The following is a 15367-nucleotide window of genomic DNA, read 5'->3' on the forward strand; positions in this document are numbered from 1 at the left end:
ACGATGAGCGATCATGCTGGGGCGGTAACTATGGTTCCTTAAGTCGTATTTGATGTATCCGACAAAGTTTAGGCGATCCGGGTCTGGGGGCCCGTGGCGGAAGGTGTGGGCTATAGCACACGAAAATATGGGAATCGTACGGAATTCCAGTTTTATGTCCGTAAAATGCCAAAAATGAGGAACGGTCATGGTCGGGCGGTGACTATGGTTCCTTAGGTCGTATTGGACGTCCCGAAAAATTTTTAGGCAATCCGGGTCCAGCGGCCCGGGCCCATGGTGGAAGGCGTGGGCTATTTCACACGAAACTATGCGAATTGGGCGGAATTCCAGTTTTATGGTCGTAAAATGCCCAAAATCGAGGAACGGTCATGGAGGGACGGTGACTATGGTTTCATAGGTCGTATTTGATGTCCCGAAAAAATTTTAGATGATCTGATCCGGGGGATCGGGCCTTTGGCGGAAGGCGTGGGCTTTAGCACACGAAAATGTAAGAATCAGGAAATTCCAATTTTATGGCCGTAGAACACCAAAAAACAAGAACAACCATGGCGGGATGGTGACTATGGTTCTTTAGGTCGTATTTGATATCCCAAAAAAATTTTAGACGATCCGGGTCCGAGGGCCCGGGCCCATGGCGTAAGAGGTGGGCTATAGCACACGAAAATGTGGGAATCGGGCGGAATTTCAGTTTTATGGTCGTAAAACGCCAAAAAACGAGGAACGGTCTTGGGGCGGTAACGTATGGTACCTTCGGTCGTATTAGATGTCCNTTGATGTCCTCGAAAAATTTTAGGTGATTCGGGTCTGGGGACCCTGGCCCATGGCGGAAGGCGTGGGTTATAGGACACGAAAACATGGGAATCGGGCGGAATTTCAATTTATGGCCGTAAAACGCCAAAAACGAGGAATGGTCATAGCGGGGTGGTGACTATGGTTCCATAGGTCTCATTGGATGTCCTGGAAAAATATTAGGTGATCCGGGTCCATGGTGGAATGCGTGGGCTATAGCACACAAAAATCTAGGAATCGGCCGCAATTCCAGTTTTATGGCCGTAAAACGCCAAAAACGAGGAATGGTCATGGCGGGGTGGTGACTATGGTTCCTTAGGTCGTATTGGATGTCCTGTAAAAATTTTAGGCGATCCGGATCCGGGTGACCGAGACCATGGCGGAAGGCTCGGGTTATAGCACACGAAAATATTGGAATCGAGCGGAATTCCAATTATATGACTATAAAATGCTAAAAAGAGGAACGGTCATGGTGGGTTGGTGACTATGGTTTCTTAGGTCGTATTTGATGTCCTGGAAAAATTTAGGCGATCTAGGTCCGGGGGCGTGGGCTATAGCACACGAAAATATGGGAATCGGGCGTAATTCTAGTTTTATGGCCGTAAAATGCCAAAAAAAGAGGAACTATCATGGCGAGGCGGTGACTATGGTTCCTTAGGTTGCATTGGATGTCTCGAAAAAATTTTAGATGATCCGAGCCTGGGGCTTGGGCCAATAGCGGAAGGCGTGGGCAATAGCATACGAAAATCTAGGAATCAAGCGGAATTCCAGTTTTATGCCGTAAAATGCGAAAAACGAGGAACGGGCATGCGGGGAGATAACTATGGTTCCTATGGTCGTATTTGATATCACAAACAACTTTTAGGCGATCCGGCTCCGGGGGCCCGGGCCCATGGCGGAAGGCGTAGGCTATAGCACATGAGAATCTAGGAATCAGGCGGAATTCCAGTTTTATGGCCGTAAAACGCCGAACGGTCATGGCGGGGATTTGACTATGGTTCCATAGGTCGTATTCGATATTCCGAAAAAATTTAGGTGATCCGGGTCCGGAGGCTCGGGCCCATGGCGGAAGGCGTGGGCTAGAGCTCTCGAAAACATGGGAATCGGGCGGAATTCAAGTTTTATGGTCGTAAAGTGCCAAAAAATGAGGAATGATCATGGCGGGGCAGTGACTATGGTTCTTTTGGTTGTATTAGATGTCCTGGAAAATTTTTAGGAGATTCGGATCGGGTGCCCGGGACCATGGCGGAATGCGTGGGCTATAGCACACGAAAATCTAGGAGTCGGGCGGAATTAGGGTTATACGGCCATAAAATGCAAAATGAAAAAAGGCAGAATGGTCATGGCAGGGTGGTAACTATGGATCGTTAGGTCTTATTTGATGTCCCGGATAAATTTTAGGCGATCCGGGTCCGGTGGCCCGGGCCCATGGCGTAAGGCGTGGGCTATAGCACACGAAAATATGGGATTCAGGCACAATTCCAGCTTTATGGCCGTAAAATGCCAAAAAATGAAGAACGGTCATACGAGGCTTTGACTATCGTTCCATAGGTCGTATTCGATATCCCAAAAAAATTTTAGGCGATCCGGGTCCTGGGGCTCGAGCCCATGGCGGAAGGTGTGGGCTATAGCTCATGAAAATATGGGAATCGGGTGGAATTCAAGTTATATGGCCGTAAAATGCCAAAAAATGAGGAATGATCATGGCGGGGCGGTGACTATGGTTCCTTAGGTCATATTGGATGTCCCAGAAAAATTTTAGGCGATCCGGATCGGGTGCCCGGGCCCATGGCGGAAGGCGTGGAAAATCTTGGAATCGGGCGAAATTCCAATTTTATGGCAGCAAAAACGCCAAAAAATAAGGAACGGTCATGGCAGGGCAGTGACTATGGCTCCTTAGGTTGTATTTGATGTCCCGAAAAAATTTAAGGCGATCCGGGACCGGGAGCCTGGGCCAATGGCGGAAGGCGTGGGCTATAGCACACGAAAATATGGGAATCAGGCGAAATTCCAATTTTATGGCCATAAAACGCCAAAAATGAAGAACGGTCATGGCGGAGTAGTGACTACTGTTCCTCAGGTCGCATTGGATGTTCCAGAAAAATTTTAGGCGATCCAGGTCTGGGTGTGATGACCCAAAAGGTCATCTTATATTTTAGAACTCGATTCCATGTTTCGAGGCCTTCAAAACCTCATTTTTATTCCTCCTTGATTTGCGTGCGCAGTACGGGCATTTTTCCAGAAAGCTTTTATGTAGAAAGTTGATAAAAATAATAGTTTTTGCTTTTAATTAGTTGACTTCGGTCAACGTTTTGAGTAAACAGACCCGGACTCGGGTTTTGACAGTCCCGGTGGGTCTGTATCAAAATATGGGACCTGGGCGTATGCCTGGAATCGGATTCCGAGGTCCCTAGCTTGAGAAATGAATTTTTGATGAAAATTGAAAGACTGAAAATTAAATAGTTTTAAGAATTTGGTTAATGTTCAATCTTGTTGGTATCCGGCCTGTATTTTGGTTCCGGAAGCCAATACAGGTCCAAAATAATATTTATACCTTATCTGTGAAATTTGGTGAGAAACGGAACTGATTTGACGTTATTAGGACGTCCGGATGTGAAAATAGGAATTTCAAAGTGTTCTTAAGAATTTCATGTGATTTGGTGCTAAATTCGTAGTTCTAGGTGTTATTTTGGTGATTTGATCGCACGAGCAAGTTCGTATGATGTTTTAAGACTTGTGTGCATGTTTGGTTTGGAGCACTGAGGGCTCGGGTTAGTTTCGGGTAGGCTACGGAGTGATTTGAACTTAGGAAGTTTTGCCGGTATACTTCAGGTCTGCAAACTTCGTAATTGCGAGGTCTGGCTCGCAAATGCGAGCCTCGCATTTGCGAGCAGTGGGGATGGGAGGGGACCTTCGCAATTGCAAACGGCATTGGCCACATTTGTGAATGATTGTTTGCATTTGCGATGTTAGCAGGCCCAGGACAGTCTTCGCATTTGCGAAGGCATGTTCGCATTTGCGGGGTTCGCATTTGTGAACCCCTGATCGCAAATGCGATACCTGCAACTGGTCAAAATGATTTTGGACGGGATTTTTCATTCTTCAATTTTTCAAAACCTAAAACATAAGAGGCGATTTTCCAAAGACTTCTTCCTCCCCAAATCATAGGTAAATGATTGTTAACTAGTTTCTTTCAATCTTTCACTTTATTTTACAAGATTTCAACCTAGAATCTAAGGTTTTCATGGTGAAATTGGAGATTTTAGGGTAGAAATTAGGGATTTCGAAATTTAGGGATTTAGACCTCAAATTGAGGTCGGATTTCAAAACCAATTATATATCCGGGCTCGGGGGTGAATGGGTAATCGGGCTTTAGTCCGAATTTTGGGTTTTGACCAAGCGGGCTCGAGTGTTGACTTTTGTTGACTTTTTCACAAGTGGCCTAAATTGAATTCCTTGCAATCGTAGGTAGTTCCTAAGGCTTAAATTGAATTGTTTGGTTCGTGAATCGATAGATTCCATTGGTCCGGAGGCTTGTGTGAAGAGAAAAGCGATGGTTGAGCTTTGAGTTTGGCCTTGGAGCGAGGTAAGTGTTGTGTCTAACTTTGACTCGAGGGACTAGGAACCCTTGACTTAATTGCTATGTGAAAATCCATGTGTGTGGCGCATAGGTGAGGTGACGAGTACCTATACGCCGCCAATTTATCTGTTTTGCCTGTTTTCTTCCTGTTCTCAATATATTGTTTCCTGCCTTAACTGCTATATGCTTCACTGGTATTTCCATGCTTAATTGCTACTCGTCGGACATTGTTTTTCATTGTTGAAGGTATTAGCTATCCCTTAGTTTCAATGTCTCATATTATTGGCTTAGATTGGTTTATCGATGTTTTATGGTATATTTTGGATTGGTTTCGCTGAGTAGTATTATTTGAGTGAAGTTTCCTAATTGTACAGCTTTCCGTTTGCTTGTGTTTGAAGTTTAAATATGGTGGAGAGTTTTGAGTTAAATTGTGAAATTCATGTTCTTATTGTATGATTGGTACTGATATGGTGGGATAGGGTTGCGCGCCGCAACATGAGGAATAAGGGTGATATATTGAGGAGGAATAAGGGTGAATTGCTATTGTACGGTGGGATCGGGTTGCACGCCGCAACAGGAGGAATAAGGTAATATATTGAGGAGGAATAAGGGTGAATTGCTATTGTACGGTGGGATCGGGTTGCACGCCGCAACAGGAGGAATAAGGGTGGATTAATATGGAGTAATAAGGGTGAATATTCATATTGATATTGATTATATGGTGGGATCGGGATGCGTGCCGCATCAGTTTATGTATTTATGTATCTTCCTTCTACTATGAAGTTATTCTGTAGTTTTGCATTTTACTTAAGGATTGGTTATAGCTGGGTTCCGATGAGATAATTGAGTTCTGTATTCGTTCCTTGCAAGTTACGGATTTATTTTGTTCCGTTCTTCTTTCTGCTTTTACTATACACTGTATGCAGGTTATAATGTAATTGCCCTGCCATAGCTTCGTCACTACCTCATCGACGTTAGGCTCGGCACTTACCAGTACATGGGGTCGGTTGTACTGATACTGCACTCTGCACTTTCTGCAGATTTTGGAGCAGGTAGTGGCTGATCGAGAGGTCGGTTGCAGATATTTCAACTAGGAGACCCAAGGTACTCTTGCTGGCGTTTGCAGGCCCTGGCGTCCCCTTCTACATCTCTATATTACTATTTTCTTTATTTCCAAAACAGTTGTAATTTCTTTCAGACCGAAAATCATAGTATGTTCGTGGATTTGTGACACCGGATTCTGGTTGGTAATGGCAATAGTATTGGTAATAGAATATAGACAAAAGGCTATTTACTTACTTTCGCATTTATTTCTACTCATTTTTAACTTGTATGATTTTAAATCACTGAAATGTAAAGGAAATTGGTTAGTAATACTCTAACTTGGCTTGCCTAGCAAGTGTGATGTTAGGCGCCATCATGGTCCCGATTCCCATATATTCCCGGTCGTGACACTGGGGTCCTAGACCTATGGCGAAAGGCATGGGCTATAGCGCACGAAAATATGAGAATCGGGCGAAATTCAAGTTTTATGGCCGTAAAACGTAAAAAAAAAATAAACGAGGAACGATCATGGCAGGGTGGTGACTACAGTTCCTGAGGTCGCATTAGATTTCCCGAATAAATTTAAGATGATCTGGGTCCGGCCAATGGCGGAAAGCGTGGGCTATAGCATACGAAAATCTAGGAATCGGGCAGAATTCTAGTTTTATGGCTGTAAAGTGCCAAAAATGAGGAACGGTCATGGCGGGGTGGTGAATATGGTTCCTTAGGTCGTATTTGATGTCACGAACAAATTTTATGTGATTCGGGTCTCGAGGCCTGGACCAATGGTGGAAGGCGTGGGCCATAGTACACCAAAATATGGAAATCGGGCGATATTCTAGTTTAATGGCCATGAAATGCCGAAAAACGAGGAACGGTCATGGCGGGGCTTTGATTATGGTTTCATTGGTCGTATTGGATATCCTGGAAAAAAATTAGACGATCCGGGTTCGGGGGCCTGGGCCCATGGCGTAAGGCGTGGGCTATAGCACACGAAAACATTGGAATCGGGCGGAATTCCAGTTATATGGCCGTAAAATGGAAAAAAAATGAGGAATTGTCATGGCGAGGCGGTGACAATGATTCCTTAAGTTGTATTCCGGACAAAACCCGGGTCCGGGGGCCTATGCGCACACGAAAATATGGGAATCGGGCTGAATTCCAGTTTTATGGCCGTAAAACGCCGAAAAACGAGGAACGGTCATGGCGGGGCGGTGGCTATGGTTCCTTAGGTCGTATTGGATGTTCTGAAAAAATTTTAGGCGATCCGGATTCGGGAGCCCAGGCCCATGGCGGAAGGCGTGGCTTATAGCACACGACAATCTAGGAATCGGGTAGAATTCCAGTTTTATGATCGTAAGATGCCAAAAAAAGTGGAACGGTCATGGCAGGGTGGTGACTATTGTTCCTCAAGTCATACGTGATGTCCCGAACAAATTTTAGACGGTCCGAGCCCGGGGGCCCGGTCCCATGGCAGAAGACGTGGGCTTAGCATACGAAGATATGGGAATCGGGCGAAATTACAGTTTTATGGCCATAAAACGACAAAAAACGAGGAACGGTCATGGAGGGGAGGTAACTCTGGTCCCTTAGTCGTATTTCATGTCTCTGAAAAAAATTTAGTGATCCGAGTTTAGGTGTTCGGGACAATGGCGGAAGACGTGGGCTATACCGCACGAAAACTTGGAAATCGGGCGGAATTCTAGTTTTATGGCCGTAAAACGCTAAAAAACAAGGAGCAAACATGGAGGGATGATGACTAGGGTTCCATAGGTTGTATTTGATGTCCCGAAAAAAAATTTAGGCGATCCGGGTCCGGGGGCCTTGGCCTATGGCGGAAGGCGTGGGCTATAGCACACGACAATCTAGGAATCAGGCGGAATTCTATTTTTATGGCCCTAAAATGCCAAAAAATGAGGAATGGTCATGGCGGGGCAGTGACTATGGTTCCTTAGGTCGTATTGATGTCTCAGAAAATTTTTAGGCCGATCCGGGTCCGCGGGCCTGGGACCATGGCGGAAGGCGTGGGCTATAGCACATGAAAATATGGGAATTGGGCGAAATTCCAGTTTTATGGTCGTAAAATACCGAAAAACGAGGAATGATCATGACGGGGCAGTGACTATGGTTCCTTCGGTCGCATTGGACGTCCCACAAAAAATTTAGGCAATCCAGGTCTGGGGGCCCGGGCCCATGGCAGAAAGTGTGGGCTATGGCACACGAAAATCTGGGAATAGGGTGGAATTCCAGTATTATGGCCAAAAATGCCAAAAAATGAGGAACGGTAATGGCAGGGCGATGACTATGGTTCCCTAGGTCATATTTGATATCCCGAAAGGCGATCCGTGACAGGGTCAGGGCCCACGGCGGAAGGCGGGGGTTATAGCACAAGAAAATATGGGAATCGGGTGAAATTATAATTTTATGGCCGTAAAACGCCAAAAAACGGGGAACGATCAAGGTAGAGCTGTGACTATGGTTCCTCAGGTCGCATTGAATGTTGCAGAAAATTTTAGGTGATCTAGGTCCAGGGGCCTTGGCCCATGGCGGAAGGCGTGGGCTATAGCACACGAAATTATGGGAATTGGGTGAAATTCAAGTTATTTGGCCGTAAAACGCCAAAAAAACGGAACGGTCATGGTGGAGCAGTAACCATGGTTCATTTGGTCACATTGGATGTCACGAAAAAAATTTAGGCGATCCGGGCTCGGGGGCCCGGGCCCATAGCGAGAGGCGTGGGCTATAGCTAACGAAAATATGGGAATCGGGCCGAATTTCAGTTTTATAGCCGTAAAATGCTAAAAAATGAGAAACGGTCACGGTGGGGCAGTGTCTATGGTTCCTTAGGTCACATCGGATGTCCTGGAAATATTTTAGGCGATTCAGGTCCAGGGGCCTGGGCCAATGGTGGAAGGCGTGAGCTATAGCACACGAAAATCTGGAAATCGGGCGGAATTCTAGTTTTATGGCCATAAAATGCCAAAAACGAAGAACGGTCATGGTGGGGAAGTGTCTATGGTTCCTTAGGTTGTATTTGATTTCACGGAAAAATTTTAGGCAATCCGGGTCCGGAGCCCGGGCCCATGGCGGAAGGCATAGTTAATAACACACGAAAATATGAGAATCGAGCGAAATTCTAATTTGATGGCCGTAAAACACCGAAAAATGAGGAACGGTCATGGCAGGGCTTTGACTATGGTTTCATAGGTCATATTGGATATCCCAAAAAAATTTTAGGCGATCCGGGTCCTGAGGCCGGGGCCCAAGGCGGAAGGCATGGGCAATAGCACACGAAAACATGGGAATCAGGCGGAATTCCAGTTTTATGGCCGTAAAATGCCAGAAAATGAGGAATGCTCATGGCGGGGCGGTGACTATGGTTGCTTAGGTCTAATTTGATGTCCCAGACAAATTTTAGGCGATCCGGGTCCGGGGGCCTAGGCTCATGGCTGAAGGCGTGGGCTATAGCACGAAAACATGGGAATTAGGTATAATTCAAGTTTTATGGCCGTAAAATGCCGAAAAACGAGGAACGGACATGGCGGGGAGGTGACTATGGTTCCTTAGGTCGTATTGGATGTCCCAAAAAGTTTTTAGGCGATTCAGATCCGGGGGCCCGAACCCATGGCGGAAGGCATGGGCTATAGCACACGAAAATATTGGAATCGGGCGGAATTCCAATTTTATGGCCGTAAAATGCCATAAAATAAGGAACGGTTATGGTGGGGTAGTGACTGTGGCTCCTTAGGTTGTATTTGATGTCCCGAAAAAATCTAAGGCGATCCGAGACCGGGAGCCTGGGCCCATTGCGGAAGGCGTGGGCTATAGCACACGAAAATATGGGAATCGGGCAAAATTCCAGTTTTATAGCCGTACAACGCCAAAAAATAAGGAGCGGTCATGGTGGAGCGGTGACTATCGTTCCTCAGGTCTCATTGGACGTCCTAAAAATTTTTTAGGCGATCTAAGTCTGGGGCCTGGACCTATGGCGGAAGGTGTGGGCAATAGCACACGAAAATATGAGAATCGGGCAAAATTCAAATTTTATGGCCGTAAAACATAAAAAAACGAGGAATGGTCATGGAGGGGCGGTGACTATGGTTCCTTGGGTCGCATTAGATTTCCAAAAAAATTTTAGACGATCTGGGTCCGGAGGCTCGGGCCAATGGCGGAAGGTGTGGGCTATAGCACACGAAAATTTGCGAATCGGGCGAAATTCCAGTTTAAGGTCGTAAAATGCCAACAATGAGGAACGGTCATGGTGGGGTGGTGACTATGGTTCCTTAGGTCGTATTCGATGTCATGAACAAATTTTACGCGATTCAGGTCCGGGGGCCCCGGACCCATGTTGGAAGGCGTGGGCTTATAGCACACGAAAATATGGGAATCGAGCGAAATTCTAGTTTTATGGCCATAAAATGCCGAAAAATGAGGAACGGTCTGGCGGGGCTTTGATTATGGTTCCATAGGTCGTATTTGATATCCTGGAAAAATCTTAGACGATCCGGGTCCGGGGGCCCGGGCCTATGGCGGAAGGCGTGGGCTATAGCACACGAAACTATTGGAATCGGGCGGAATTCTAGTTTTATGGGCGTCAAATGGAAAAAAATGAGGAATTTTCATGGCAGGGCGGTGACTATGGTTCCTTAAGTCGTATTTGATGTCCCAGACGAATTTTAGGCGATCCGGATCCGGGGGCCTATGCTCATGGCTGAAGGCGTGGGCTATAGTACACAAAAATATGGGAATCGGGTGGAATTCCAGTTTTATGGTTGTAAAACGCCAAAAAACGAGGAACAGTCATGGAAGGCGGTGACTATGATTCCTTAGGTCGTATTAGATGTTCCGAAAATTTTTTAGGCGATCCGGATTCGGGAGCCCGGGCCCATGGCGGAAGGCGTGGGCTAGAGCACACGAAAATCTAGGAATCGGGTAGAATTCCAGTTTTATAGTCGTAAAACGCCAAGAAAAAGCGAAATGGTCATGGAAGGGTTGGTGACTATGGTTCCCGTGTCGTACTTTATGTCCCGGAAAAATTTTAGACGGTCCGGGTTTGGGGTCCCGGTCCCATGGCAGAACATGTGGGCTTGGCACACGAAAATATGGGAATCGGGGAGAATTCCAGTTTTATGGCCGTAAAACGCGAAAAAATGAGGAACGGTCATAGCGGGGCGGTGACTATGGTCCCTTAGGTCGTATTTGATGTCTCGGAAAAATTGTAAGCGATCTAAGTTTAGGTGCCCGGGCCAATGGCGGAAGGCGTGGGCTATAGCACACGAAAACTTGGGAATCGGACGGAATTCTAGTTTTATGGCTGTAAAACACCAAAAAACGAGTAACGGTCATGGAGGGACGATGACTGTGGTTCCTTATGTAGTATTTGATGTCCCGAAAAGAATTTTAGGAAGGGTCCGGGGGCCCTGGCCTATGGAGTAAGGCGTGGGCTATACATACGACAATCCGGGAATCGGGCGGAATTCCAGTTTTATGACCTAAAATGCCAAAAAATGAGGAATCGTCATGGCGGGGCGGTGACTATGGTTCCTTAGATCGTATTTGATGTCCCGGAAAACTTTAGGCGATCCGGCTCCACGTACCCGGGCCTATGGCGCAAGGCGTGGGCTATAGCTCACGAAAATATGGAATCGAGCAAAATTCCAGTTTTATGGCCGTAGAACGCCAAAATACGAGGAACGGTCATGACAGGGAGGTGTCCCGGAAAATTTTTAGGCGATCCAGGTACAGGGGCCCGGGCCCATGGCGGAAGGCGTGGGCTATAGCACACGGAAATATGAGAATTGGGCGAAATTCTAGTTATATGGCCGTAAAACTCCAAAAAAAAGCGGAACGGTCATGGAGGGGCAGTGACTATATTTCCTTCATTCGCATTGGAAGTCCCAGAAATATTTTTGGCGGTTCAGGTCCAGGGGCACGGGCCCATGGCAGAAGGCGTGGGCTATATACGAAAATCTGGAAATCAGGCGAAATTCTAGTTTAATGGCCATAAAATGCAAAAAAACGAGGAACGATCATGGAGGGGCGGTGACTACGGTTCCATAGGTCGTATTTGATGTCCCGGATAAATTTAAGGCGATCAGTGTCTGAGGGCCCCGCCCTATGGCAGAAGGCGTGGACTATAGCACACAAAAATATGGGAATCGGGCGGAATTCCAGTTTTATGGCCGTAAAACGCTAAAAAATGAGGATTGCTCATGGCGGAGCGGTGACTATGGTTCCTTAGGCCGTATTGGATGTCCCAGAAAAGTTTTAGGCAATCCGAGTCCGGAGGCCCGGGCCCGTGGTAGAAGGCGTGGGTTATAGTACACGAAAATATGGGAATGAGGCGGAATTTCAGTTTTATAGCCGTAAAACATCATAAAATGAGGATTCGTCATGGCGCGGTAGTGACCATTGTTCCTTAGGTCACATTGGATATCCCGAAAAAATTTTATACGATCCGGGTCTAGGGGCCTGGGCCCATGGCGGAAGGCGTGGGCTACAGCACACGAAAATGTGGAAATCGGGCGGAATTCCTATTTTATGGCCGTAAAATGCCAAAATCGAGAAACTATCATTGCGGGATGGTGACTATGGTTCGTTAGGTCGTATTTGATGTCTCGGACAAATTTTATGCGATCCAGGTCCGAGGGCCTATGCCCATGGCGGAAGGCGTGGGTTATAGCACACGAAAACATCAGAATCGGGCAGAATTCCAGTTTTATGACATAAAATACCAAAAAATGAGGAACGGTCATGGTGGATGGTGATTATGGTTCATTAGGTCGTATTTAATGTCTCGCACAAATTTTAGGCGATCCGGGTCCGGGGCCCGGGCCCATGGCGGAAGGCGTGGGCTATAGCGCACGAAAAAATTGGAATCGGACGGAATTTCAGTTTTATGGCCGTAAAACACCAAAAAATCAGGAACGGTTATGGCGTGACGGTGACTATGGTTCCTTAAGTCGCACTTTTTTCCGGGTCCAAGGGCCCGGGCCCATGGTGGAGCTGTGGCTATAGCACTTGAAAATATAAAAATCGGACGGAATTCTAGTTTTATGACCGTAAAAATGCCAAAAAAGTGGAACGGTCATGGCAGGCGGTGACTATGGTCCCTTAGGTCATATTTGATATCCCAAAAAAAATTTAAGCAATCTGAGTCGGGGGCTCGGGCCCATGGTGGAAGGCGTGGGCAATAGCACACGAAATAATGAGAATTGGGCAGAATTCCAGTTTTATGGCCGTACAACGCTAAAAATGTTTTAGGCAATTCGGCCGTTCCCATGGCGGAAGGCGTGGGCTACATCACACGAAAATATGAGAATCAGGCGGAATTCCAGTTTTATGGCCGTAAAACGCCAAAAACGAGGAATGGTCATGGTGGGGCGGTGACTATGGTTCCTTAAGTCGTATTTCATGTCATGGAAAAATTTTAGGCGATCAAGGTCGGGGGGCCTGGGCTCATGGCGGAAGGCGTGGGCGCACAAAAATATGGGAATCGGTGGAATTCCAGTTTTATGGCCGTAAAACGCCAAAAAACAAGGAACGGTTATTGCGGAGCGATGACTATGGTTCCTTAGGTCATATTCGGGTCCAGTCGCCCGTGCCCATGCAGATGGCGTGGGCTATAGGACACGAAAATATGAGAATCGGGCGGAACTTCAGTTTTATGGACCGAAAACGCTATAAAACGAGGAACAGTCATGGCGAGGCGGTGACTAATTTGCAGGTCATTTTTAATAGTCCGGCGATCCGAGTCTGGTCGCCTGGGCCCATGCAGAAGGCGTAGACCATAGCACACAAGAATCTCAGAATTGGGCAAAATTCAGTTTTATGGCCCTAAAACGCCAAACAACGAGTAAAGGTCATGTCGAGGCGATGATTATTGTTCCTTAGATTGTTTTTGATGGATCGGCAAAATTTTAGGCGATCCGAGTCAGGTCGCTCGGGCTCATGCCGAAGGCGTGGGCTATAGCACAAGAAAATTTAGAAATAGAGTGGAATTCCAATTTAGTGGCTCCAAAACGCTAAAAAATGAGGAACGGTGGCAAGGCGATGACTATTGTTCATTAGGCACGGGGCGGAAGCCTCATCGGTATGTAATTTTTAATATTTTATAAAATAATATAATTATAGTAAATATTTATGAACATGTAAAATTGCATAAAAATTGAAGAAAGCCATAAATATGTGATATATATATATATATATATATATATATATATATATATATATATATATATATATATATATTCTCCATCCCCATAAAAAACTAGTCAAAACAATCTATTATACGATACTTAGAAGCTCAAGCAACTTGAGTAAAAAGAATAAAGTATTCTACATGGAGGAACAAAAAGGATGACTAACCTACAATTTGTATTTGTAAAAAAAAATTGAATATTCTGCTTTTGAGAAATATTAGCAGACTAGTGGACAAGATAAAGAATTGGGAAAGACCATGAATTACGAGTTCAATCAATAAAAAAAGTCTTGACTTTTAGATTTAATACATTTCAGTTCCTTTTTAAAACTTTTGAGTACTTACCAAGCTGAATTTTGAGAATTAGGGTATTATATGAAGGACTTATTCAACAAATTTAGTTTTAATTTGAAAAAGTCTTTGGGACTTACGCCTCACTAAAAAAAATGCGCCTCGAACGCCAGGGCGGACGCCTCTTGAGACTTTCACCCCACACCATCGCCCCGGGGCGTTTTTGGTGCTCCTCGCCCCAAAAACGCCTTCTAAAACACTGTTTGTGTGAAGGTTGCTAAACATCTTCACTTTCATCTACATCTATAATTTTTTTGCCATTATAATTAGTTAAATATTAAGAATAATTAAATTTTTAAAATTAATTAACGTTTTAAGACTTTTATCTTTTAATATGATGAGCTTAATAAACTTTAAGCTTGGGATACGCTTCTTATTATTTTGTGTCATATACTTTTTATAATTTATATATTGTAAATACGTATTTTTATTAGGCCCATAGGCCGGTCCAGCCCAGCCTCAGTCAAGCCTCACGGGCCACGGGCTTACTCGAGCCGGGCTTAAAAGCCTAGTTTTTAAATGGGCTCCAAAAATTCTAGCCCAGCCCCGCTAAATCACGGGTTGGGCTGGGCCAACGGGCCAAGCCCATATTAACGGCTCTAATGGGAGGCAGTGATTATTGCTCCTTAGGTTGTTTTTGAATGTCCGGCAAAATTTTATGTGATATGGTTTCGATCGCCCGAGCCATGCAGAAGGTTTGGGCTATAACACACGAAAATCTAGGAATCGGGCGTAATTCTAATTTTATGGCCCTAAAACACTAAAAATGAATAATGGTCATGGCGAGGTGACTATTCTTCCTTAGATCGATTGTATTGTCCGGAAAATTTTTAGACAATCCAGGTCCGGTCACCCGGGCCCATGTAGAAGGCATGGGTTATAGGACACAAAAATTTGGGAATCTAGCGAAATTTTAGTTTTATGGTCCTAAAACGCCAAAAATCAAGGAACGGTCATGGCGAGATGCTGGCTATTGTTCCTTAGGTCGTTTTTGATGGTCCGGCAAAATTTTAGGCGATCCTGGTCCGATTGGCCGGGCCCATGCAAAAGGCGTGGGCAATAACACGCAAAAATCTAGGAATCGGGCACAATTCAATTTTATGGCCTAAAACGCCAAAAAACAAGGAACGGTCATAACGAGGTGCTGACTATTGTTCCTTAGGTCATTTTTATGGTCCGGCAAACTTTTAGGCTGTCACGACCCAAAATCCCTCCGAAGGAGTCGTGATGGCACCTAGTCTCTAAACTAGGTAAGCCTAACATTAACAGAAATAATATGAATATTCATTAACTTCAACTTATATAACTCTGAACACTTACAATTCCCAAAACCGGTGGTACAAGTCATAAGCCTTTCTAAGAGTAGTTATACAAAATAAATACGACACTGTTCCAGAACAAGA

This window comes from Nicotiana attenuata, unplaced genomic scaffold (assembly GCF_001879085.1).
Source record: "Nicotiana attenuata strain UT unplaced genomic scaffold, NIATTr2, whole genome shotgun sequence".
In the NCBI taxonomy this organism is placed as follows: domain Eukaryota; kingdom Viridiplantae; phylum Streptophyta; class Magnoliopsida; order Solanales; family Solanaceae; genus Nicotiana; species Nicotiana attenuata.